We start from the raw sequence: 24,427 nt of genomic DNA on the forward strand, positions 1-24,427 counted from the left end.
GCAAGCCAGGCCAAGGGTTGGGTTCCTCTTCCTTCCTGTTCATTGTGTGGTCATCCTTTTCAAATAGTAAAAAAATAACCCAGAAGTGACTGAATGAGCCAGGAGTTTCAGGCCTCTCAAAATCACAAAGTTGCCCCCGAGGCTAGAAATATCCATCTCATGATTACTCTTTGGTCACAAATGCTCAAGCAAGAGACACAATGCAGAAGAGAAGTCAAGTACCAAATGAGTGTTTGGGAAGACAAGAAGAGACAGAGACAGAGACAGAGTAGATAGGGAGGAGAAGGAGATAGAGAGAGAGACAGCCAGAAAGGCAGGCAGTCAAACAACCAGCCAACCAGAGAGATGGGGGAGACAGAAACAGAAGAGGCAGAGAGAGTGAAAACTGTTCCTCCTTTTAAAATGTTGTAGCAGCACACCTTCCCCACTGTCAGACAGCTAGAAGGGAGTAGGGGTGGAAAACCAAGCACCCACCCAGGGTTTGCTGCATTCTTACAAAGTGCCAAGTCCCTCAATGCTGAGCCAGAACTTAGGTGGCCCGCCAGGAACAACTCAGGATCATACAGATAGGAAAGAAAGGTGGAGCTCACCCGTTTGCTGCTATCACACTATGATTGTAACTGGAGTACCAGTTCATGATGCCATGACTATACATGCTACAGTTTGAGAACAGGAATACTGCTGATACTCAAGCTAGCATGTGCACAGATAATGAAATTGTTTTTTATAGTTGATCAATTAGAATGGGACTTATGGGGACTGCTGAGCATTACTCTTTATTAGATTAATCTGGTACCACCACTCTCCTCCCATTATACAAATGTCCCAGGAGAGTAAGGAAAACCTGAATCACAGAATTTCAGAGTTAGGAGCCATCTTAGAGATCATCTCTCCCAGCCTGTACCTGAGCAGGAGTCCTCACTACAACACCCCTGACAAGCAGTCATCAAATTTTGACATAAGCCTCCCTTCAGTGAGGGAATTTACTACCTCCCAAGATGCCTTATTTCACCTTAGGATAAGCTCTGAGTATTAGGAAGCTTCCCTTACATCAAATCTAAATCTCTCTCTCTGAAACTTTCATCCTTTTAGTTTTGCCCTCTGGGTCCAAGCCTATGGAGATGAAGGTATTGCAGACCTCTGCTTAAAAGGCTCTAACCATGAGGTTACTCTTGTGGTCTAAAACAAGTATGGAAGAGACTCAGGCTTTATAGATTGAGTTCCTGTCTGAAGAAGAGGGAATAACCTTTAGAACCAAGATAATGACTTACCAACAGGTGGAGAATACCCTGGCCTAGAAAGGATAGTTGATGGTAATTTTTAAGTATGAGGTGTATAACAAAGACACCTTCCTCATAGCCTCTCATGGTCCCAACATGTAGCAGGTTTAGGGGTCTGGGGCTTGACCACACTCATGAGCCACCAAACTTCTCCCTGTTATTTGAGTCACCACCATATATTTAATATATTAATTGGGAGCTCTACAGTGATTTAGTGATATATTGGATAATTTATTTCCCATCAATAAATTTACAGTCTCTCCTCATTAACTTATTATCTTAAGTTCCTATTCTAATTGATCAAATATTAATTATTCAATAATCTAAAAAATATTTTTCCTGTTAGTAATTACTCTTATTTATCTATAACTAAATGACTCTCTCTATATATATAACTATTAATGAATGGAATTGTAATAACTACTTTCCCATTAGTAATTACTTAAGTGTCTACATTTAAATGACTAAATATATAATTATTGACAAACAGAATCTATAATAATAATAAAGACACACATACATATAAACTATTTACAATATTTTGGCTCTGACTAATATCACCACTTATGTTAAAATTATGTCTTGTTTTGTTTCCCCCTATCATTCCACCCTTTCTAGTTAGTATAGTAAGTTTGTAAGTAGCCAATCTAAAGTAACAATAACAAAATGTAAGATTGCAAAGGGGAACCTACAAGTTACTACAGATTGTTCCATAGATCAAAGCAAAATTTGCAAACTGTATGATATTAACTAAAAATCATATCCTGAGACTATGTGCTAAACCCAGGGAAGCCACTAGGCTTTGATGCCTTGGCCTTTCGATCCTATGATCTGTAAACCTTAGATAAACTCTAGACATCCACAGTAAGACAACAGAACACCAGATGTTGCTGATAACTTTGATATGATGTAGGTATGTTAATGAACTAACTCCAAAGTGTCATGGATAAGAGTTAGTTAGTCTTCCAGCAAAACCTCATAAAAATGAGACCTCAAACTCCTGTCTCCTGAGCTCTCATCAATCTCTGTCTGGGTCCATGTTGCTGAGTGCTCCCAACTCCAGTCCATGATGACAAGAGTAACTCTCTGTGCCCTCTTCTTCCCCATCCTCTTCACCAGGATGCCTGTCTCACTCTACCATCTCATCCCCATTCCCATCCCCACTAGGGCTGCCTCTGTACCCTCCCCTTTTTTGCCCTTGCACCCTCTGTGCCTTACTGAAGTGTGATTGAACCTGTGGCCCGAAACACTCTTGAGTAGATCCTGTAGCTAGCAGATTAAAATGTAATTGGGAAACATTTAACATAAGTTAACATTTGGTTTTCTAAGTCAGTTTGTAGCCCATAGGGATCCTTCTGTATGGTTCAATATCTCCAATTTTTATTTGAGTTTAATACTACTAAGCCATACCATACTTAAGGGAAAAGTTCGTGATGGCCCCCCAAAGAGAAGAAAAGTATTTCCAACAAAAAGAATTCCAGGAGCTGTGAGTTAGTGTAACTTGTTCTTTCATTGGGATGTAAGCTCCATGAGGGCAAGAACTGTCTTTTTTTTTTTGCTTGTATTCCCAGTGCTTAGCATAGTGATTCATAGTAATTGCTTAATAAATAAATCACTTAATAAATGCTTGTTGTAGACCTGTTGACTTTTCACTAAAAGGCTGTATAGCTGCCTCAGTGCCCAGCCAAGGGAACAGAACTGGAAAGCTCTTCAGATCCCAAGCCTAAGGTTACTATTTGTTAAGAGCTTAAGAGTGCTTCGTGTTGGTGGGAACTGTGAATTGATCCAGCCATTTTGGAGAGCAATCTGGAATTATGCTCAAAGAGTTACAAAACTGTGTATACGTTTTGACCCAGCAAAACCACTATTGGGTCTGTTTTCCAAGGTGATCAGGGAAGAAGGAAAAGAACCTATGCGTTCTAAAATATTTATAGTAGTTCTCTTTGTGGTGGCAAAGAACTGAAAATTGAGGGGATGTCCATCAGTTGGGGAATTGCTCTTTAAATTGTGGCATATGATTGTGATGGAATACTGCTGTGCTGTAAGAAATGATAAACAGGTTGATTTTAGAAAAACATGGAAAGATTTGCATGAAATAATGAAGAGTGAAATGAGCAGAACCAAGAGAACTGTTGTATACAGTAATGGCAATGTTGTTCAAGAAACAACTGTGCATGACGGTGGTATTCAGAGTACTATAAATACTCAAGTCAACTACAAAGGAGCACGAAGGAAGACGTTATCCCAGAGGAAGAACTCTAGAGGAAGTATGCATACTATGGTATATAACAAGTAAATAATATTTTTAAAAATTTTAAGTGCTACAATGGTTCAAGAATGTCAAGGTTTTGTCTAACAGGAGAGAAGACAGGCACAGAACAGGAGTGATCCCTTCCAACAGATAATGAAGTATAGATTGTTCCCTAAAGAGACTCAGGTTTATGGGGAAACACCTTATGTTCTGATTATCACTTTGCCTTCTGTTGGTGAAAGTCTTGGGTTTAAGGGTTACTGTAGCTCACCTTCTAAACGGAATTCCCCCCCCCACCTCACAGTGGGGCTTGTGCTGCACAGAATGAACATGTTGTGCCTGCCCTGCCTGGGACATGGATTTCTAGACTCATCTGACCTTGAAGAGAGACTAAGATTTGCAGAAACTACAGAAAGAAGACATAGGTAATCTACAATTGGAGGCATTTGGGATCCACATTTTGTAGAAAAGAAGAGGGAGGAGAAAGGGGGAAAAAGTGGGAAAATATTTGGCTGTTTCCAAAGCTCTCTATCATAAGTAAGGTTTTGATGGATAATTTCCTAAAAATTTGCTGAATGGATGATTAAACTACTGGCAATAATTTGTGAATAAGTGTGATCAGGTGGTGTTTGATAATGTGGCTTTCACATATAAAAATGCAATTCTCTCCTGTTTCATTGGGATAAATTCTAAGGAAACTATGTATTTTTGAGCATTTAGTTTATAAGTTGCAGGATGTTAAAACCAATTTATTCAAAATTTTCCACTAAGATCTCTATTTGTCCCTGTGTAATATTTATGTAGGCAGGGGCTGTATTTGCAATTGGGTCACATACTATTGTATTTCTGCTTCAGGAAGTAATGATTACATTAAAAAATTGTGTTCTCTCCCACATAAAATAAACTGGACATTTATATCTATCTTGAAATTTATTTTATCTCTTTTATATTTATGCTGACTTAATGTTTAAATCTGTGGATTGAATGACTTTAAGTAGCAAAAATACATACCTGGCAAATAATTTGGAGGCTCATATAAAACAAAACTTTCTAATACTTTCTAATTCATTCAATGCTTTTTGGGTAAGTAAAAGGTTTATCTGACAATTTATTTTCTAGTTGTTCTTTGTTTTTATAAAAAGAATACATAAAAACTGGGGATTTACATTAAACTAAAATTTATTTGTTGAATGTAAAACTTAATGTTTTTTGGTACCATAAGAGGGCAGTGCTGTGATTGCCAGATTCATTTCTCTAAAGACTTCTGTTGTAATTGGATTATTTGAACAAGGTACTAACCTTGGTCCAAGTGTGAAAAGCATCATTGCCATTCCTTTTGTATCTACTAAAGAATACCACACCTAAGAAACAGCAGCAACAAGAAACCACTATAGCAAAAGAATGAAAATGGGGCTGGGACTCTCATACTTACCTGGGACCCTAGAGGTCACCCATCCTTTTTAACTACCCAGTGCCTTATAAAAGTTTTTCTTGTGATCTCTTGAGACTTAGAGTATATTCCCTTGGGTGTTAAAAGACTTTCCAAAACAGTCGTCTCAACAATGGCCTGGCCACCTTAACTGTTGGAAACTTTGCTGCAAGTTGTAAGTATCATGGATCAGGTTAGTTGTTGAAAATCTTAGAACATGTAAGAAGAAACTGAATTCCTAGGCCCACATCAAGGACCCAAAAGGTCTATTGAAAACCTTTCTATTTCCATTCTCAGGAGTCTCTCCAAAATTAGAGAGGCAAAGGTGAAATTTGTGAGGAGCAAGTGTAAGAATTGTCCATACATGCTGTTGAATTGCAACATTCAGTTGGCTGAGAGACCTTGCTGGGTGTTTGTGGACAAAGTATAAATTCCAGGACCCAGATCCATGGAAATATCAGGGAGGATGAGTCCCATAGTTGACTTTCCAACTCCCTTGTAAGGCACCACTTGAATTTGTCATTCCAATGGATTTAATTTTGTCTAGTACACACTAGATTGCATATTGTGAACACAACAGCCCTCCAGTTGTAATATGCCTACTTACTGACTCTTGAGTGATTACATATGGTTTAGTAGTTGGGTCTGTAGTTTGATGGGACTTCAGTTGGAAGACTGGGGTCAATGAGGTGTGGGGGGAGATGTTAATGCAGTGCATGTGCATATAGACCCAACACTCATTTCTTTGTGATCCACATTTATGTAAGTGCTCACCAGTCATCATCATCACGAGAAAAATTGGCACAATCAGGTAGACCCTCTCATGGAAGTCTTCAAGTTGTTCCATGGGTTCATGAAATGAAAAATGTGGAATACAAAATGTTGGATTCCTATGAACCCAAATCATGACCTCCCTCTCACTGCTACTACAGATTGCCCCATCTGTTGACTACTATACCTAACCCATAGCACCCATGACTATCCGTTAAATGAACTAGCAGGTCCCCTTTCCCATGAGTAAGATGCAATGCATGGGTATATATTAAATTGTGTTGACCTTTTGGTCATATCTATGTGAAGGCAACAGGAGTCTCTATTATCAAGGGGTTGATGAAGTATATACTATCCTGGAATTTTCTCTAGGCCTAGGTTTCATTCCTTCCTGGGCTAGACTGGGAGGAGAGCTCAGTGGGCTGCACTAATTTTGGAAGTTACAGTGCTACCCCAGTTTGTGGGATGTGTTTCATTGAATGCCCTCCCTCATCCTTTGAACATGCCAAATAAAAGGGCCTGTTGCCTCTGACTTTGACCTATTGTCTAATTCTGTTTGTAAGGTACTGTCCCTTTGTTATATGGACAGTCTGGTTGCAGAAGAACATTTGTGTGTGGAATACTGATGAAATCAGCTTGAGAGAAACAGCTCCCCAGATAAAAAGTCTTGAAAAGAGCAACAAACTGTACTGAGGATTTGAAAGAAAACTGCCTCTTCTAATAAATGTACTGAGAAGACCTTTGTGAAGGCAGAACACTGAGGTATTAATAGCTGCAGAACATTGTGGTCCACCGGTTCATTTTCATATGACTGTTTTTCAAAGTTCTGAAGGTTATAAATGAAGAACTGTAAATCAAATAACTGTTCATGTACTAATTAATGATTATAGGAGGAATGGGGGGTTTTGAGTTTTATGGGGTCGCTACTGATGAGGAAGCCTGATTCAAGGCACTGGAAACCATAGAAGGTAGGAAAGTACAGAGTAAAGACAGATGCCAAAGAGGGAGCTGAGCACAGAAGGATATGGGGACTTGTGGGAAAATCTTATGGAAGACAGACTACAGAGCTGATAGGAAACAGCTGGCAAGCAGGTTCTACAGCTGTTTTGCTGATTGGAAGAGATATTGCTTTGCTGATAGATGATTGGCTGGAGAAAGCAAAGTCAACTGACTCTAGGCTCTAGGCCTATTAGAAGATTATTGGAAGATGGCTGAATCTTGTTGCTACATCAGCTGGACTTATTGACTTTTAGAGCTAGCTAGGGCTTGAAAGGGGGGAAACATTTCAAGGGTGCCTGTGTTGATCTTTACAATCCTTTGTAGCTAAAGATAGGGAAGAAAGAAAGAAGAAAGAGAAAAGATAGATTTTATAGCCGTGCTGATATATTTTGCTAAAACAACCTATCACTTTCTCAGCACCTTGATAAAGGGAGAAGAGGGGAGAATGGGTAAGAAGTGCTTGAATTCTTACCCCTGTTCCAGTGTCCTGAGGGTAGCAGGACAATTGAGGATCAGACTAGGAACATAGAGCAGAGGGGTGGTTTTGCTCAGCACAAGATTTGTACGGCAACCTGTTCTCTAATGAGACCATCAAGGCCTACTGTCCAGAGCTGTGAGTTACCCTAGGGCTATGTATACTCAAGGTGTCTCCCTGATAGGATTCTGTGTGTGTCTAGTCTCCCTTATGAACACTATATGGGTTTGAGAATGACCCAAGTTTATGAGGAGAATATTATATGCTTTTCATTACTGGTTTGGCTTCTGTTGAATAAATGTTGTTAATATTGCTTTTGCTTTCACTTTTGGTAAATAGTTCATGTTTAGGAGTTAGTGACTGATTTTGTATAAATGGGAAGCACACAGCTGGTGGCTCAGGACCTTATAGTGGCAAATAGTAGGAATGCATCTACCCTTTATCCACTCCTCCCTGCACCCTACACACACTAGTTTTACCTCTTTAAGACCTTTAAGAGAAAGTTTCAGTTGTAGATATGTGGTCATGTCCATGACCAGCCTTCCTTCTTGGAATCCTGTTGCATCCCAAACCTACCATAGTGAGGGCAGGTAGAGGGTAAGTAATATGAAAGAGAGAGAGAGGCAGAGACAGAGACAAAGACAGAGACAGAGAAAAGAAGAAAAGACAGAAAAGAGATAGAGAGAGAGAGAGAAGAGAAGGCAAGAAAGACAGAGATAGAAAGAGCTAAGGTTTGAGTGCCATGTGTGAAATGTTTTAGTACCAGCAAAGGATCCAGTAAGGAATCCTTTGCAAAGAGATGATCATTGAGTCTCTTGAGAGTAGGTAAAAGCTTCATTTTGTTCTATTTGCCTTAATGTCTTCTATAGTTTAGTACCTGGATTACTGTTTTTGTACTTCTGCATTTCATCTCATTCCTAGGCACTTGCTACAGGTTGTTTCTCATGCCTAGAATATCTATGTTAGCTATTGTTAGCTAGAATGGACTCTCTGCATTTTAAAATATCTTCATTAAAGGTTTAACCCAGCTCAGATGCTACTTATTTTTTAATCCTCCCACCTGAATGTGTGCTCTGCCTGGAGTATTTTCTCTGGATCCATACATCACCTCTATTATATTATACATTGTATTATGATTATTTGTGTAAGTGGTGGTGGATCTCTCCCCATACCCTATAGACTATAAGTTCTTTGAAAACAAGTATTTGACTAAGTCTAACACTTGTTTCCGTTTTTTAAAAAATCTACAAGACATAGAAATGGATGGACTTTTCCTTAATATAATAATAATAACTAACATAGCACTCACTATGTTCCAGGTGCATTACAATTACCATCTCATTTGATCCTCACAACAACCCTGGGAGGTAGGTGCTATTATTATCCCCATTTTACAATTGAGGAAACTGAGGCAAATAGAGGTTAAATGATTTGCTTAGGATCACACAATTAGTAAGTATTTGAGGTTATATTTGAACTCGGGTCTATTGTGCCACCTGGCTGCCCCTGTAAATTATTCCTTTCTAAATCCAAGAGCAAGCACTGTTTGTAATGGAGAAAAGTCAAAGGTCTTTCTAATAAGATCAGGCATGAAGTAAAGATGTCCATTATATCTATTACTATTTAACATGATACTTGAAATGCCAGCTTAATTAATAAGACAAGAAAGAAACATTGGAGATATAAGCATAAGCAAAGTGGAAACAAAACTATTGATTTTTGGAGATGATATGATGATTGACTTAGAAGACTCTAATGAGTCAAAATTAATTGCAATAATAAATTCAGTAATTCCTGATTTAGTCACTGTGGAAAAGTACTTGTATTTTATATTCTTTATAATTCTTTAATCATGTGCTTTTAAACTTTAATTATTAAATTAGTTTTAGGTGGGTTTTATGGTTTACAAGCGCCTACCACATTTTTTTAAAATGAAAAAAGCCTTGATCCCTCTGTATCAAGCCAAATTTAAGCTTAGTTTGCAAAATGAGGTTGATTTGAAATGGAGCTACTAGAGACTTTAAGGACTAATTTAGAAAACAAAGACACAAACTCCAGATAACCACTGATACACAGACAATGACCCAAGGGGGAAAGCAACTTCATGGAGTATGAATCCCGGCAGTAGAGAAGAGAGCTGACTATGGACTTAATACGAAGCTTATTGATTCAAACTGGGGGAAGGAGAAGACCCTGGAAACTCAGTTGATCAGCGTTTCTGACAGAAATGCCACACACAAGTAGAGATTCATGAGAACCCTACAAAGGGACTAAGGACATCTGGGCTTTGCATTACCTTTTTTGTGGGTCATCAAGAATTTTGTAATTTTCAAAACTGTCCTTATCTGTAGCTCTTTCTTTCCTTTCTTTTGTTTTCTTTTTCTCCATGTGCATTTCATAAACATGTTTCAGTCACTCTCTTTTCCTTCTTTTTTCTTTCTCTTTTTAGCAATCCTATCCCTGGCTCCCCACTTCTCCCTCACTTCTACCACACAGTGAGAAAAAAAAATTAAAACAAAATCTTTGTAACCTTTGTAGATTTAAATTCCCACATTAGCCATACCTGAAAATGTATGTGGAGTTCCCTATGCCACATGTATATCCTACATACATGCCTCATTATCATTGTATTTTGTGTTGGAGCCTTCTCTTCCCCTGGATGGTGTGTCTGTTTGTGGGAGAATGTACCCTGTGGGCTGCTGGCTGACTTTCTTGCAGTTCTGGGATGGAAGAAATCACTGCAGTTTCTCATGAAGTCACCTAGGTACTCATCATAGAACATTTGTTTACTTAAGATCATGAAAGGGGGCCATAGGGGGGAATGCAACCTGCTGTACCTACTCTACCTGGTTGACGCAATCACCCCATTCACTCAAAGCCATCAAGGAAAATAGTGAGAGATAATCAGTAATATCCCATTTGTATCTACACTGTATTCTAGCTTAGCAACCGCTGGCTCATCTTTTCTTCCTCTGCCACCAGTTTAAATATTTCTTTTTTCTTTTTTTGTCATCTCACAGTAGAGCCCCTGGGGCATCATAGTTACTTGGGCTTGAAACTAAATGAATATCTGTACCCACTCAAAAGACTGTCCTCCTTTTCTCCCCCTCCATTGGCCGTTCCACCCCATTACATTTGCAAAGTGCTTTGCAATGGATCTGTGAAAGACTAATTCCCTTATATTTAAATATTTATTTTGTCTTTGTAAACACTATTAACTACAGGCTTTGCTATTTTGGTTGTACTTATTGAAAATACAATGGTAATTGAGGGGTAACATGCCCAGAGAAGAGAGAGAGACATCTCACACTGATGTGCTTTGTGAGTGTACTGTCCCTGGCTGAGGGCTTGAAGCTAAAAAAGGAGAGAGATTTACAGATCCTTCACTTCAGCTTCCCAGAATAGAAGAGCATTTCCATCAAGAAATCCATAGAGTCAATGAACCAATAAGAGTATGAAAGGGGGGCAGATAAGTGTGGTTGCATAACACTGTTCAAAACACCACACTACCATTTCTAAAAGTGGGAAGTCATCTAGAAATTAGATGGTTTTTTTCTATCTGGGAGATAGGTGCTATGATTAGCTCCATTTTACAGGTGAAGAAACTGAGGCAAATGGGGGTTGAGTCACTTGCCCAGGATCACACAGTTAATAAAGTGAGGCCAGATTTGGATTTAGGTTTCCCTAGATTCCAGTACTCTATGCACTGTGACACCTAGCTACCTAAAAACAGTCCCTTGGGCAAACAACTCAATGGTTTAGGAAGGGAAGAAACAAGGTACAGGGCCAGTCCTCCAAACAACCTGAGGGGCCTTGTGATTGACTGAGGAAGGTGATGGTGGGCAAAGCCAGCCAGAAAGGAATGAGTAAAACCATGGAGAAAACCAAGAAAGCATCCACATCTGCTGTACAGAAAAGCATGTTTAGTGATTGGGCTTGTTCCAGTTGAGAAGTGATAAAAAGCTATTTGCTACCTGTGACTTTTGTTTGCGCAGGTGTCTTAGATCTATGATACTAGATATAGGCAGGGTTGCTAAGCAATGGATTAAGCAAGAATTATAACATGCCTGCTCTGTGCCAGGGGGTCCAATGTGCTGGATATTGTGGGTACAAAGACTAAAATGAAAAGGACCCTTCCTGTCTTACATCCTATAGAGAGAGACAACATGCATGAAAGCAAGTATATGCAAAATATATTAAAAATGCACACAAGGTAATTTTCTGGTGCAGGGAAACCCCCAAAGCTGAAATGATCAGAAAAGGCTGCATGTGGTCTGTGAGTTGAGCTCTGAAGGAAACTGGGGCCTTGAAGAGGTGGAAGTGAGGAAGGGACGAAGGAAGGAGTGCTTTCTAGGCATGGGAGACAACCTGGGAAAAGGCTTTTGTCTTCTGCTAGACAGGCTTCTCTGGATTGAATCTCATGTAGCTTCCCTAAGGAGAGAGATATAGAGTAACTAGAGGTAAAAAAAACTCTGAGCCTCTTTTCCAGGTATCCCAAACTGAGTGGGTTAGCTCATGTGGAATGGAGGCTGAAGCATTAGCAATGGGTCTTCGTCTGCAGAGACAACCTACCAAAGGGCAGTTAAGTGCTGCTGTATCAGTTCTCTGACCCTGTGAGCTGTGAGCCTCTTAACAGAAAGGGATCCCTGGGAAACATCTTCCCTACCCCCACATCCACAAACCACATGTAGTGTCCACCTGGAGATGAGGGGAGGTGTCTGGGGAACATCCCTCCCCAGCTCTACAAGGGGATCAGGGAAGACTTAGGGACAACCTTTAGTCAAGCTGGGGAGAAGAAGGGTTAGGTGGATGATACCTTCTTTGTTGAGTCTGCAACCCATCTCGGCTGCCATGAGTGCTCAGATCTGAGCACTCCAGCTTAAGGAAGTCAACACTATGATCCAGGATGGGCTTCTTCCTTAACATGTGAGGCCATAGCCTATAGGCAAAAATGGAATCTTTCTTTTTCCAGGGAGGAGGGAGTGGAATTTTCAAGAGCACTTGGCCTGAGTCCCTAGAAACTTCTGTTCTAGCTCCAGCAAGCAGAGGCTTATTTAGTATTCTGAATTTCCCTTCTGGAACCTCTGTGAAGAAGGAGGGTCAGAAATGTGTCCTGGCTCTCATGCCTGTTCTCTCTTTTATTAAGTGTGAGTTTTCCCTGCTGCTATTGATGTGGCTGTTTGTCCTTCATTCTGGAGGAAGATTCTGACATCAGGAAGGTGATGCCATGGCTTGAAGTGAATTAGATTTAAGTGAGGAAGGGCTATGCATAGTCATAAATCTCACTTTCTCCTCTGGAGTCATCTGGGTCCAGTGGCAAGATATAGATTAGGACAATTGGAGTTAGCCCAGATGATGTGGGAGACCTTTTTGCCTTTGTAAGGTAAGGTCTTTTTAACTTCTCACTTTGTCTGAACCAAGGCTAGGTAAGACTAATTAAGGCTAGGTAAGAAATGAGCCCAGGAATAGCTTCTTTTACCTAATTAAAAAAATCAGTCTGGGAGGAGAAGAGTATCAGGGTTTCTGGGAGGGAAGAGAAGGAAGGGAAGGGAAAGGAAGTGAGAGGGGGGGAGGGAAGGGGAAGGGAAGAAGGAAGGAGCGCCAGTTGGGTCCCCAGTGGGGCAGCTCGAACTAATCACAAGTTGTTGTTTGTCCTTCATTCTCAAAGAGACCATGACAAGAAGGTGATGCCATGATTTTCAAGTGAATTGGACTTAAATGAGAGAGGGCTGTGCAAAGTGAGATTTAAGTGAGGGAGGGCTATGCATAGTCATAAATCTCACTTTCTCCTCTGGAGCCATCTGGGTCCAGTGGCAAGATAAAGATCAGGATAACTGAAGATGGTCCCAGTTTTCCTTGATAGAAGTAGAAAGGCAGCTGGTCATTAGGTGAATAAAGACTGACTATGTCCCAGCTGGTATATAAAAACCCAAACCTATCAGTGCTGAGGTCGAGACAGCTGAGGTACATTTGAGGCAGGGAGTGGTGAGAAGACACTGTGAAAAGAGAAATGACATGGGGGACCAATTATGGTTTTCACTAATTTACATGGGACTGTGCTAGGCAGTGACTATTTTGGGTCTCTCTTCTTTGGGGAAGAGAGTCAGGGGCAATCAACGTGCATAAACTTCTTCAGGATCTCAGGGATGTCTCTGGCTTGGTGGTATGGATTATGCATTTGAAAAGCATCCCAGCAAATTTGCCAAGGATGACGAATTTTTCAAAGAGGGGCATGAGAGTAATGGAGGACTCTCCAACAGGGACCCAGACATCAGAGCATGCAGAATTTGCCCTGCCTGATAACCTGAACCTGACCTTAATGAGGCTGCTTCAGAACCCCTCCACTGAGAGAGTGCACAAGTACCCTGTGACTATTTCCTGTTTATTGTGTAGAGATGAAAAGCCTTTTCTTCTGCTGCTGAACCAGAAGAGTGTGAATACAGAAGAATGGAACAGACAAGTTCTCTCTTCCTCTCTCTTTTACTTAGTGGCAAATGGAGCCCAAACTTTGTGCTACGGGCAGTTAGGCTGTGCAGTAGGTAGAGTGCTAGACCTGGAGTCAAGAAGACCTGAGTTCAAATGTGATCTCAAACACTTAATGGCTGCATGACCCCAGGGAAATCACCTAACCTCTTTTTGCCTCAGTTTCCCCATCTGTAAAATGGAGATAATAATAACACCCCTACCTCCCACTGGTATTGTGAGGATCAAATGAGATAATTGTAAAGTGCTTAGCACCTAGGAGCACTATATACATGTTAACTATTATTATTATTTATTATTAAGTTTGTAAGTGAGAGAGAAGACTAGACTAGGAGGTGGTGGCAGCAGAGTGGCACTAGCAGTGTTATCTCCCCACCCAGTCTCCATATGATTATGAACACTTGACCTTGTTATTTCTTCCTGTCTCTGTTGTGTTTATACTTTATTCATTTTGTTGAATGGATATTGGAGATGAAACAGATTGGGTTACAAACTCGTGAGCTTTGAAATAAAGGAAGAACCGCCAGAGATCCAAAAACTGGAGACTCTAACAAAGGCTGCCAGTGGCTACCTCAGCCAAACCTGGTGAAAAGCCAGCCCTGAGGAGGGACCTGCTTGATCCAAGGCTGCAGTGAACCAGCCCAGCACCAAGACACCAAGGATGCAAACTATGGGAGAGAATGAATGGTGCATTAGCTATGCCACACCCAGAAGTGAACAGTGGTTGGGATAATCTTTTGTAAACAACACTTTGGGGGCAACCAGGTGGCGAAGTGAATAGAGCACTGGCCATGGAGTCAGGAGGACCTGAGTTCAAATCCTACCTCAGACACTTAACACTTACTAGCCGTGTGACTTTGGGCAAGTTACTTAACCCCAATTGCCCTGCCTTCCCCCCTCCAAAAAAAAAAAAGGCAAAAAAAGCAAAAAAGAAAATAACACTTTAAGTCTGATCCTACTGTCTCCTGGGACTGCAGTGGTAATATTAATAATTATAATAACTAATATTTATTTATGGTAGAGAAGTCTGCTGTATCTAAGATTTTATCTGATGATGTAGACACTCTGTTTCAAAGGCCACAAGATACCAAAGCTACAGTGTTACCTGAGGAAGGAGTGAAAGCTTTTTGTGACCCCCAGGGAGCTGGGGTACAAGCCAATGGCAACACAGCCGAGAGTTTGGGATTTCCACTAGACAGAACAATGTCGGTGAATTCTGTCAACTTTGTTTCCTTGAATCAGTCTTCTCTACCTTAGCTGGATGCACATGACTGGAAGGAGGAGCAGATGGTTAATTGCTGTTGTTGTTTGTCCTTCATTTGAAGAGGACCAATGACATCAGGAAGGTGATGTCTTGACTTGCAAGTGATTGGATTTAAGTGAGGGAGGGCTGTGTAAAGTCACCAGTCTTACTTTCTCTTCTGGAGTCATCTGGGTCCAATGGCAAGTTAAAGATCAGGACAACTGGAGATGGCCCCAGATGCAGTGGGGAGACCTTGGTCTTTTTAAGCTAAGGTTTTTCCCAGGTCTCAGTTTATCTGAGGCAGCACCCATTCAGTGATTACCCATTCAGGTAAGAAAATCAGTTGGTTAATGCAGGATTGTAAACAGTAGTTCAAGCCAAGAAGAGAAGCAATAATGTTAGAGGAACTCAAGCTCTTTTATCTGTGAGGCCATAATTACATTGGAGGGAAATCAATGAAGTCTTTTAGGATCTGGGAGAATGGGCTCGGGTACCCTATCCCATTGTGTACAGAATGCAACTTTACATCCCATTGTGTATAGAATGCCATTTAACTTCTGGGTCCCATGACCAATAAGATAGAGAACTAGACATTTTCTCTGACTTTCTTGACCTCTCAAACCTCTGCAAAATAGAGATTATGTACCTGAAATAAAGTGATTTCAACTGTCTCCATGATATAGGGAACCAAGAACCAAAGAAGGCAAAAATTCCATGACCTAACTTGCTTAACTTGCAATCAATGTAACCCCACCTCCCACCAAATTTTTGTTAGTAAGGCTGCACTAACTGACTCTACCCCACAAGCTTAAAATAGAATGCAACCCCCACCCTGACTCTCCTCCTTCTTTCCAGTGCTTGGAGATCCAATTTCTAAACTGGAGAAATTTGCTAAGGGCTCCATAGCCAGCATTGCAGCAGAGATCTGCGTGAGAGTGGAGGAGCAGAGGAACAGGGAATACACTTGTAGTAGAGTTCAACCCCACACCCCAGCGCCATGGAGATCCAGACACTAAACAGTAGAAACTCGCCTAGGCTGCAATAGCAATGGCATGGTAGCACTTTGTATTCATGGCACAGAGAAGTGAAAAACTGAGGGAAGGGGGCAGTACACTTCCTGTTGGGAGGGGTTGGGTGAGGCATTGTGTGGTACTGGACTAAGTCAGAGGGAAAGAGCCCGGCATCTAGCTGGGGTCAATTCTATCCCCTCTGAGGCCACTTCAGGCTGAGACCTAGGCTGATGAACTATAAATTGCCCAGTGTGGGAGGAAGAAAACCAATCTATATATAATATATAATATTATTCTCTATATAATAGACAACATAAGTTTTATGTGCAGTGCCCTTCTGCATACTATGTATATGAAAATGCCCATTTTATTTGAGGTTTGTTAAATTCAGAATAATAAGAAAGGAAGAAAGAAAGAAAGAGAGAGAGAGAGGGAGGGAGGGAGGGAGGGAGGAAGGAAGGAAGGAAGGAAGGAAGGAAGGAGGGAAGGAAGGAAGGAAGGAAGGAAGGAAGGAAGGAAGGAAGGAAGGAAGGAAGGAAGGAAGGAAGGAAAGGTGAATTTAACCATCAGGCCAGTGCAAAAATAAAAACAAACACTAAGAATAAGAAAACTTTATTCACAGCACTAAATATCGTGGACCAAGCCTAAATCTGGTTTAGTCAATCTGATTCAAAGTCTTTTCTATTCAAGATCTTTCTCCTCAAACTTTTAAAAAAACGTTAACAGACAGAGAATTTCAGCCAATGGTTGCCTGAATGGAAGCAGGCAACCTAGTTTCACACATCTGTCCCTAAAAAACAAAAGACTGTACTGGACTAAATCCCAATGAGTAAATGGCTCTTCTTCCATCTCAGAACTGCACAAAAAGTCAGTTAGAAGCACAAAGACAATAGGAAAGAGCATTATGCTAATGCAGGCCAAAAAGAAGGAAGCATTCCAGTATGACCTGTGTCAAAGAAAAAAATATTAATATCGTATTCTTCATTTTAGACACAAGTCTTCTATAAATTTTTAAAATTAACTCAACATTAATAAAAATCCAAGCATTTCTTACATTGGTGAGAAATGTCCAAACTGATAGACAGTAGTTCTCCTTATAACTTGGACATCTCTCTGTCCCAAGACAGTTTAAGGTAACATTTTTAGGAAACTTGTACAAGAAAATGTCATGGTACGTTTTGATTTAACATTCTACTCTATCTCATAGCTTCTCTCAAAACTATTCAATTACTTCCTTGACTGAATCTTCAGGAGTTTTATAATGAAGAATGTTACCAACCCCTTACAGAAAGGCGATGGACTCAAGGTGTAGAAAGAAATATACACTTTTCGACACAGTCACCACGTAGGTTTTTGTGTTGTTCAACTATACCAATTTGTTACAAGGCTTTTCTTTTTTCTTCTATTTTTAATTGGTGGAGGGTTTAAGGAATAGGAAAGGAAGTATCTAGGGCATCTAGGTGTCGAAGTACTTCACACTTTCTATCTGTGTGACCCTGGGCAAGTCACTTGTCTTTGTTTGCCTCAGTTTCCTCATCTATAAAATGAGCTGAAGAAGGAAATGGCAAACCATTCCAGTATCTTTGCTAAGAAAACACCAAATGAAGTCATGAAGAGTCAGCCATGACTGAACAAAAAAGGGGGTTATTAATAGTAATGCCAAAAAGGGGTGCCATTGAAAATATTTTTAAATGTATAGAAAAAAACAGAAGGAAGTTCAGAAGGAAGCACACATAAGCAGGACAATTTTGAAAGCAATGTGTTGGGTTTATTGCATACTTTTAAAAAAAGGAAGTAGTATGAAATGAAGATTTATGATTTCATATACAATCTTTCATATTTCATATATTTCATATGCAATCTTTTTGTATTTCTCTGTGTACATGGTAACACTTTTTTTGATGTTTAAGTTGAGGTTTAAAAAATTAAAATAAAATGCAACAGGCCCTTATGAACTATAAAAATCCAATTAAACTATTTTAATAGTTGAAGATGAAAAGTATATAATATAAGAATTTTTTTAGAGGATAAAAATACATCTCCCATTCCACAGTCACTAAATTAAGAATTGAAGGATTTGACTGGCAGGCAGCTAGGGTTTAGGAAATAACTCAATTCCCTTCTTTTCAGCTTTCTCTGACCCAAACTAATCCTTTTATAATTCAAAAGATCAAATGTTTAAAGTACCAAGTGGAGGTGCAATGAAGAGGACCCCTTGTGGCCAAAACAAATAGCATAGCTCTACCTCCACCCTCCCCCCCCCCCCAGGCGGCAGAAGCTCTCCCACCTAAGGACAAGGGTAATCTGTTTGCTGAGGCAATCAACTTTGTTCCCTTCTGACTCAATCAGCAACCTGTTGAAATGTTGTAAAAGGATTGTCTAGTGGGACCTCAATTTTACTGTTTAATACCTTGTACCACATCCCCTCAGACTCAATGGACTCTGCTTAGAACCCTTATCCCAAGAGGCCTTCGAATAGCAATGCTCCCCCAAACTCTTGGCCCTGTTTCCAGCCCAGTATCCACCTCACTCCATCTCAAAAATTAAGGAGATCAACTTCTGTGGAGATATAGCCTGGGATGGAATGGAATATTCTTGTCACCAAAGTCCTTGACATTGTCCAGTGGTTTAACATCACGCATGGATGTGACTTTATTAGTACAAATAACATTAAAGTAGATGCATTATCGTATACTTTGCTGCTATGCCTAAGGATCATGGGGGCTCTACATCTGATTAGAGTTGTAATTTCCTATAATATGCTGTTAGAATGCGGGTTCCCCAGAGAGCAAGCACTGTCTTGCTGTTTTATTTATATTCCCAGTGCTTAGCAGAACAGCGTTTTACATGGAATAAGTACTTTTTTTCATTCATTCAGATTAAAGTTTTATCATCTATGATTAAATCCTGTGCCTAACTCAACTAAGTTGAGAGAGATGAGAATTACACACCCCTTTCCGGTATACACATACACTGATGTTTGTACTATCATGGAAATCTATCAATATTTGTTATTGTATTGATTTTATGCATTTTTTTCTCTATGGACAAGCCTTTGCTACTATGACATATACATGTAATATGTCCTGAGTGTGATTTATATTTGTGGTCACTAAAGAGCTTTCCAGACTTTGAGAATATAGAAAAAATATTCTTGAACACATTCTAGTTGATTTGACGGAAAATATAACATGTTTAACTGGGAGGGGGTGAGACTCAGAATATAAGGGTTTTTTCCTTGACCTAATCACAGAAAAGGAACTTTATAAAGCAATATTAATCTAACTATAAAATTGTGGTCATGTCAAGTGATCTCTTCACGAGGTACAAATGTGTTCCTTGAGTGAATCCTACACCCTGAGGATGAAGATGATAGACCTTGCCTCTGAGCAAGCTTTTAATCATTTGGTTTGCTGTTATTTGTCCTTCATTCTTGAAGAGGACCATGACATCAGGAAGATGATGCCAGGACTTGCAAGTGAATTGGATTTAAGTGAGGCAGGGCTGTACAACGTCACCAGCCTCACTTTCTCCTTTGGAATCATCTAGTAGGTCAGGAAGGTTGGAGACGGCCCTCAATCATTTGGATTAGTGAATTCAGGAAAGAACTTTGTAGAGAAGACCCAAGATCTTGAGAAGAAACAGAGAAGCCACATGCAACTAGAGAAAGCACAGCTTTAAGAGCAGAGCCAAGACAACCACCACAAAGAGAATGTGCTGAACTATGGAAGGTTGAGGCTCCTTGGATGGACAGGGCACATGGTGTGTTGTGGCAGAAGCTTTGTTGTGCTAGGGAAGCTCAAAGACTACCAAGTTTGTGACAGCTATCATGGATCTCTCCTTCTCTCTTGGAAATCCAAAGCCTTTCCTTATGCCAGGGTGTAATGGGAATGCAAATTTGGAAGATCTTCCCTGCCCCTAGGCTAAAGTGCACCTGAAGCCTGGGGTGGGAGGCTTGTTTTTCAGTAGATACTTCTTGATTGGCCAGTGAGTCAATAAGGTTGTTACATTCTCTGAGCCAGGAGAAGGCTATATAAGCCCTGATGTGTAGCTTTGTTTTGGGGCTCACTTTGAGAAGTGTTCTGTGATTTGATCTGAATTCTGGAAAGCCGTTGTTGAGGGTCCTCCCGGCTTTGAAAAACCCAGATGTTGATTGGGTATGGATATAATGGCTGGACAGTTTGGAAAGCTGTCTACTTGATCTGTTTCTGTCTTGATAATTCTGCCTGTATACTTTGAAGTTCGGGGTGCTGACCTTTTTGCCCTGAACAAGGTAAACGATATATGGTCTGACTGATTAAAGTAAGCTTGTTAACCCATTTTGAGTTGCTTTCCTTTATCAAAGCAGATCCAAGAACCTGTATTGGCGGCAAACCCTGAGGACGCTTGGGGTGCTTGCTGCTACACAGGGGAAAGTATATATTTACCCTTATTTATTTTTATGTATTTTAGTTTTTATAGTGTTAGTCACTGGACTTTGCTAATCTGTGTGTACTTATTTAAAAAAAAATTTCTTTTTAAAAAGAGGGAAGCACTCCCAGAGAAGAGGGACAGATAGAGTTAACCTTGAGATGTTTTGCCAGGTGCTCTCTTTGGCTGGGAGAATCAGAGTTTTAAAAGATTTTATTACAGATAGAAGGAGGAGGAGGAAGAGGAAGAGGAGGAAGAGGAGAAATCCATGCTAGAAATCCATGCTAACAGCAACATAGCTTCAAAGATTACAGAGGGATGAGTTGCAAGCTACCACAAAGAGAGGAAGAGACCAAAAGGAAAAAAAAAATCCACATATGCTATTATCACCCAAAATAAAGATAAATGGAAAAAAAAAACATGCTTAACCACTGGCTCATAAACCAGCTGTGAGGTAGGTAAAAGAACAGAGATTAAACAGTTTAATGAATCCCTCCCAATCCAATGGCCTGGATGTTTTCTGGTAAAATTTATTCTAAAGTAGCATTAACAGAATACCAATGCTTATGATGTCATAACTTTTTCAAAACATTGGTTAGTTTTCCTGAACTGTTTTTCCTCCCTATTTTAATCTTTGTCATGGGGGGGGGGGCATATAGATGATTTTCTTTTCCTTTATTGCTTTTTGGAGAGCAACCGGGGTTAAGTGACTTACCCAAGGTCACACTGCTAGTTTTTGTGTTAAGTGTCTGAGGTCAAATTTGAACTCAGGTCCTCCTGACTCCAGGGCCAGTGCTCTATTCACTGCGCCAACTAGCCGCCCCTATAGATGATTTTTAAAAGATATCAATACAAACTTTTTGTAGAAAAAGTTAAGAGAACAGTAAACAGATGCTGCAGCAGTTTCCTAGAAGTAGAAGAGAGTAAACTTTGGCGAATCTGGTTACAGAGGAGGGAAAAAGGAGGCACCTAGCTGTGGATGCAAAGACAAAATGGAACAGGCCTTCTCTCAAAGAAGTAGTAATGGATGCAGAAAGCTTGATTTGAGACAGTTATGATTTGGGAGGTGGAGTGGAGGAGGAGCAGCATTATCAAAAATACTTGCCCTCCTCCCCCCCCCCCAGCTTACTTCCTCTCCCTGCCCCCCTCATGTAACCCGGGGCTCACCAGTGCTTATCTTGAGTCCTGGAGACTTGGACTGGAGGCTAAGCCTTTTTCTTCCTTAAGGAAGGGGAAAACATCGCTCTCAAGATGATTACTTCAAATGAAAAAAATGGTATCTACCCCCAGTGAGAGAATTGGTAAACTTTGAATGCAGATTGCAGCATACTGTTTTTACTTTATTTTTCTTGGGTTGGTGTGTGTGTGTGTGTGTGTGTGTGTGTGTGTTATGTTTTGCAACACGGCTAATATGCAAATGTTTTGCATCATTTCACATGTATAATCGACATCAAATTGCTTTCTCAAGGAGGGGAGAGATTTCGAAACTCAATATGTTAAAAAATGAATGTTAAAATTACATATAATTGGGAAATTTTTAATAAAATAGATTTAATTTTTTTGAAAAGATGATTACATCAGAAAAAGTACAGGCACCCTGAGGATCGTGGAGAGAAGCCTTGGAGGGACATTGACGATGCAATGGGAAGAAAGTACAATCAGTATCCTGTATTTGAGGCAAGAAGGCTGCCCACGGTCGGTCCCGTAGCCCCCAAACCAACGGCTTCATCCACGACGCCACAGGAGAACTGTTATGGAAAGCAGTCTGGAACCATGACCCCAAAGTCAGTAAACTGCATATCCTTTGACCGAGAGAGATATAACTAATAGGGCTATATCCAAAAGATATAGAAAAGAGTGGAAAGAACTCATTTACAAAAAAATAATTAGAACACTTTTTTATTGCAATATTCACAGGGTTGCAGATTAAGTGAATACCACCCAAGGTAGCACTTTGTGGGTCCCCACTCCTAAAACTTTGCCTCTCGTTAATCCAGACGGATGAGTGTCTCTTTAGTAGTTTAATGAAGCACAATTAGTTCAAAGTGAAGGCAAAATTAGAGCAGTAACTCTAAAACACTTCTCTCCCCCAGAGTTGGAAAAATAGGCATCGACTTGAGTACTCTTAATAATGAGGTATACACATAGTGAAGCCCCAAGTGAATAGCGCCTGTTGTGTGTCAGGAACTGTGCTGGGGATAAAAATGTAAGCTATATAAGGTTCTGTCTTCCAGAATCTCAGTTTGTATCCATTCCTTGCCATAACGCATTCCATTTTACAGACGTCCTTATGCCATTTCCGACAGCTGCCTCCTCTAACCACTGTGGGTCTAGCCTTCCGGCCTTGGCCTGAAATGAAAACGTCCCATGCTGGGTTTGGCTGCTCGCATACCCCTTTCTCGGCCCTGTATTCTCTGGCCAAGTTCTTTCTGGTCCCCCCATCTAGACCAGAAACCTTCGTCCTCTCGCGCTGCGTCCAGAAGCGCTTTGGGGACCAGCAGTTCCTGAACTGGGCTCAAATTGCCCTCTCCACCTCGGTGGCCCTCCCCAATTCCCAAGTCTAGATAGTCTAAAACTCCAGAAGAATTACTTATCAGCTCCCACACTTTTCCTTTCCTTTCCAAATTTGTCTTCTTTTCTCTACTTTCGCTTTTGTATCTGCGTAAATGCAGGAAGCTGGGTTAGGGTTTTTAGTAGGACGCTGCGTCAATCAGAGCAACTAAAAATAGATGTTTCCCTGACCGGGAATCGAACCCGGGCCGCGGCGGTGAAAGCGCCGAATCCTAGCCACTAGACCACCAGGGAGCTAGCAGCTGCTTCTCGTTTAATCTATTTGATTTTAAGTTCTTTTTTTCTTTAAATGTGCTCATTTCTATATCAGCTTCAAGAAATCTAAGTCAAACCGAGCGACAGAGCAATGCAGTCAGGCAGAGTACACACTGCTCGGCCCTGACGGATGTCTACTTCATCAAAGAAAAAAAAAAGAGAAATGTGCATTTCCTGGTTTCTTCTCGGACCAAAGAGGGGTCATCGCAGGGACTTAACATTCGCTTCCTTTTTGTGTTCTCGTTGACATTTCTGTAGTCCCTGCGTCTATATTGATTCTCCTGGTCCTACCTTTTGAATCTGTTCATACAACTCTTCCTTTGTTTCTCAGGAATTCTGCATGCTGATGGTTTCTTAAACGGCCATCATGGCACTCTGTTTAATTCACTTACACCACTATCTGTCCGGCCATTTCCCAGACGACAGTCAAGGAATTCCCTTCCCCCTTTGTTGTTGTCCTTACCTCCCTTCACCCCGTCCCAGAACAAGCGAGGAATATTGTGGTCTCTGCGTAGAGGACCTTTCTCAGTGACTTTCATCTGCTTGGGGTACATGCCCATCACAGGCTTGGGGAATTTTCTCTACTAACTCCAAAGGGTTTTCCTGAAAGGTGGGATCGAGTCTCCGATGCACCAACAATGAGGCAGACGCCTCAGACGCTGGGCTCTTTTCTTCCTTGACCAGTTTCCTAAGAAGTTCAGCCGGCTTGTTTAAACGTGCCTTTCTCCTCTCAAGGCTGAGCTGGAGTGTTTTTATGGCTGCTAGAATTGCGAATTGCTACTTGCTTGAATGGTCCAAGAAAGTAGCAGGGAATACATGAAACCTGGATGGTTTTTTTATCTTTTTTTAACTATTGAGACTACAGAAAGAAAAAATGTTTCCCTGACCGGGAATCGAACCCGGGCCGCGGCGGTGAAAGCGCCGAATCCTAGCCACTAGACCACCAGGGAACTCGGTGCTGTGCTCTTACATCAGCTATTACAGCTCTCTGCATTTAACACTATTGCTTTCAGTTTTTCCGCAGCTTCCTAACCACGTCATTATCTATTCTATCTCGGTAACTCTCTGGAGACTACTAAACCCCGGGGAAATAGAGGCAAGTGAGGACCTCCGCCTCTGGCGGCAGCCTCTCCCAGAGATGTGTCTGCAGGAAGCAAAGCCTGCAGGGCTGCGGCAACATATTTGCTCCCCAGGTTGCGAAGGTCGCCCGGGGACCTGAGCTCCGACGTGCAAGATGAGAGGGTGCAGAG

The 24,427-nt window shown here is 40.9% G+C and overlaps 2 non-coding genes across 2 annotated transcripts; both read right to left on the reverse strand.

Moving 5' to 3' along the window:
* Positions 1-23,084: 23,084 nt before the first annotated feature.
* On the reverse strand, positions 23,085-23,156 carry TRNAE-UUC (transfer RNA glutamic acid (anticodon UUC)). Its single transcript has one exon. It is a non-coding gene; the product is annotated as a tRNA-Glu (tRNA).
* Positions 23,157-24,055: 899 nt separating this feature from the next.
* On the reverse strand, positions 24,056-24,127 carry TRNAE-UUC (transfer RNA glutamic acid (anticodon UUC)). The gene has a single exon. It is a non-coding gene; the product is annotated as a tRNA-Glu (tRNA).
* Between the last annotated feature and the right edge of the window lie 300 nt (positions 24,128-24,427).

The sequence above is a fragment of the Petaurus breviceps genome, unplaced genomic scaffold (assembly GCF_028583685.1).
Source record: "Petaurus breviceps papuanus isolate PSGF00001 unplaced genomic scaffold, PetGlider_PUasm1.0 90808, whole genome shotgun sequence".
Lineage (NCBI taxonomy): Eukaryota > Metazoa > Chordata > Mammalia > Diprotodontia > Petauridae > Petaurus > Petaurus breviceps.